Raw genomic sequence first — 3875 nt, forward strand, 5'->3', positions numbered from 1 at the left:
TTGGTTCTACCCACTGCCTGTCTAATGGCTTTGCTTCTGAGATGTCAGAATATCTAGCCCCATCTGAAATCTAAGAGCATTTTATACTCTCATGGTGTTTGTTGGTATCAAAGTTGAACGAAGGACAGGGGTAGCTGTGGGACCAAAAAGGTCCCACGTCGACTCTGAGTGGACGTCAAGATCGCTGGTCAGTTATATCTTAAAAAGGGGAGATCATCAGCAAGCACCTGAAGGCCCAGTGCGTGTAGTTTTGTATTGTTGTGAGTCGGGCCTACCTGCCCACGTTGCTGTTGAATCATAGAATCGTACAGCACAGAAGGAGGCTGTTCAACCCATCATGCCTGTGCTGGCTCTCTGAAAGAGTTAACAATTAATTCCACTCCCCTGCTCTATTCCCAGAGCCCTGCAAATGTTTTCCATTCGAGCATTTATCCAATTCCCTTTGGAAAGCTATTATTGCATCTGTTTCTGCCACTCTTTCAGATCATAACAACTCCTGAGTGAAAATGTGTTTTCTCCTGTTGCCTCGGGCTCTTTAACCAATCACCTTAAAACTGTGTCCACCTTTCTACCATAGAGTCATAGAGAGATACAGCACTGAAACAGGCCCTTCAGCCCACCGAGTCCATGGCGACCACCAATCACCCATTTATACTAATCCTACATTAATCCCATATTCCCTACCACATCCCCTCCATTCTCCTACCACCTACCTACACTAGGGGCAATTTATAATGGCCAATTTACCTATCAACCCGCAAGTCTTTGGCTGTGGGAGGAAACCGGAGCACCCGGCGGAAACCCACGCGGTCACAGGGAGAATTTGCAAACTCCGCACAGGCAGTACCCAGAATTGAACCCGGGTCGCTGGAGCTGTGAGGCTACCACTGGAAACAATTTCTCCTTATTTACTACATCAAAACATGATTTTGAAAACCTCTATTAAATCTACCCCCCCCCCCCCGCTTTTCTAATTAACAATCCCAGCTTCTCCAGTCTCTCCACATAACTCCCTCATCCCTAGTACCATTCTAATAAATCTCCTCTGTATCCTCTCCAATACCTTGACACCCTTCCTAAAGTGTGCTGCCCACAACTGGACACAACACTCTAGCTGGGCCCTAACCAGTATTTTATAAACATTTGCATAACTTCCTTGCTTTTGTACGCTATTCCGCTATTAATAAAACCAAGGATCTTACATTTTAAACAGACTTCTCTGTCTGTCTTTTCTGAAATCACATGAAATCCTTTTTAATTTTAGTTTCAAAACTGTTGTAAAAGAGTAATTTACAGCATCTGCACATTCTCTTCTCCACAGATATGACACAGAGACAGGGAGAGGGTTCGGTTAAGTAAATCACCAGGCCCATTGGGAATGAGGACATGCAGGTTCTCCTCAATGAGGTACAGCAGAGCCCAGACTGGCCAGTGTTAATGAAGTCTGGCCCTCCCAGCTCCTGGGCTGATGTTACAGATTTCTCAAGGGCCTGACTGAAAGGAAAACTGGAGCCCACTGGCAAGGCCCTACAGGATGTAGGCTTCAGGTCTTCCTGCGGCATTTTGGTGAAGCTGGCCAATTGCACAGTCTGCCCATGCACAGCTCCTTCCACACTGCCTGGAATGACATCTGCTCCTTCTACACTCGGTGAGGGGCTGGGTTTGTAACAAGTTCACTGCCATCCTCAGCCATGGTCCCTCACATGACACGCCTCCTCCTTCCACTCCTCCTCCAGGTTGTCCATGATAATCAAGAACAGGGGAATGTACAGGCCTTTGCAATGCTTTCAGCTTCTTAATGTGTAGAGGCAGTCCATAAATTCACTCACAGGACTCTGGATAACCAAACTGGCAAGACTGTGGGAATCAGAAAAGAGAATCTGGGAACAATTTCCAGATAGCAGAGATGAGGGTCCAGATTTTTAAGAACATAAGAAATAGGAGCAGGAACAGGGTACATAGCCCCTCAACCCTGCTCCGTCTTTCAATAAGATCATGGCTGAACTTTTACATCAATCCACTTTCCCGCCCTATTCCCACATCCCTTGGTTCTCTTTCTGCCCAAAAATCTATCAATCCCAGTCTTGAATATACTCAACAACTGAGCATCTACAGCCTTCTGGGGTAGAGAATTCCAAAACTTCACAACCGTCTGAGTGAAGAGATTTATCCTCATTTTGGCTGACCCCTTATTCTGAGAGTATAAACTCTGGACTCTAGACTCTCCAGCCAAGGGGAATCAGCCTCTCTGCATCTACCCTGTCAAGCCCTCGAAGAATTTTATACATTTCAATGAGATCATCCCTCATTCTTCCAAATTCCATAGAGTATAGGCCCATTCTACCCAATCTCTCCTTCCAGGCCGACTCTCTCATGCCAGGAATCAATCTTGTGAACCTTTGTTGCCCTCCCCCTTCTAAGGTAAGTATATCCTTCCTTAGGTAAGGAAACCAAAACTGTGCACAGTACTCCATGTGTGATCTCACCAAAGCCCGACATAATTACAACAAGACTTCCTTGCTCATCAACTCGAACTCCCTTGCAATAAAAGCTAACACACCATTTGCCTTCCTAATTGCTTACTGTACCCACATGTTAACTTTCTGTGACCCCCAAATCCCTCTGAATACCAACATATACGAGTCTCACCTTTAAAAAAAATACTCTGCTTTTCCATTCTTCCTACCAATGTGAATAATTTCACACCTCCTCACATTCTACTCCATCTGCTACATTCTTGCTCAATCACTTAACCAGTCTGTATCCTTTTATAATAAAAGCAAAATACTGCAGATGCTGGAAATCTGAAATAAAAACAAGAAATGCTGGAAATACTCAGCAGGTCTGGCAGCATCTGTGCAGAGAGAAGCAGAGTTAATGTTTCAGGTCAGTGACCCTTCTTCAGAACTGACAAATATTAGAAATGTAAAAGGTTTTAAGCAAGTAAAGCAGGGGGTGGGGCAAGAGATAACAAAAGAGGTGTTGATAGGACAAGGTCACAGAGAATAACTGACCAGAAGGTCATGGAGCAAAGGCAAACGGTATGTTAATGGTGTGCTGAAAGACAAAGCGTCAGTGCAGAGAGGGTGTGAATTGACTGTAAAGCACAAAGCACTCCAAGCACAAACATTAAATTTTTTTTTCAAAACCAGAAATAGTGGGTAGGCACAGTAGAAACAAACTAACCAAACTAAAAAAAACTAAAATCTAATAACCAAAGAAAAAAGAAAAAAATAACTAAACATAAAAAGAGGGGGCCCGTCATGCTCTGAAATTATTGAATTCAACGTTCAGTCCGGCAGGCTGTAGCATTCCTAATCGGTAAAGGAGATGCTGTTCCTTGAGCTTGCGTTGATGTTCGCTGGAACACTGCAGCAATCCCAGGACGAGATGTGAGCATGAGAGCAGGGGGAGGGGGGTGTTGAAATAGCCAGCAACTGGAATCGTGGGGTCATGCTTACGGCTTAAGAACTGTATCCTTTTATAGACTCTTTGTGTCCTCCTCACAGCTGGCTTTCCTATCTCGCTTTGTATCATCAACAAACTTAGATCCATTACTCTCAGTCCCCTTAGCTAAGTCATTGATATAGATTGTAGATAGCTGAGGCCCCAGCACTGATCCTTGTGACATACCACTCTTCATTGGTCCCCCGTTGTCCTCCTTGGCTTAGAGTCAGGCGAGGGCCATAAATCACCTCAATACCAGGTCACTTGTGCTGTTATGTTTTAGTCTCAGTGGCTGTGGTGAGAAAACAGAGTGAAATCCAAGAAATTCCGGACTGCCAGTTGGCTGCAGTGGTGGGCGGAGCTTCTGGACTTTCCTCGGTTTTGGTGAGGGTATCGTCCACAATGACCCAGGTGACTGTGAAACCATT

The sequence above is a fragment of the Heterodontus francisci genome, chromosome 41 (genome assembly GCF_036365525.1).
Source record: "Heterodontus francisci isolate sHetFra1 chromosome 41, sHetFra1.hap1, whole genome shotgun sequence".
In the NCBI taxonomy this organism is placed as follows: Eukaryota; Metazoa; Chordata; class Chondrichthyes; order Heterodontiformes; family Heterodontidae; genus Heterodontus; species Heterodontus francisci.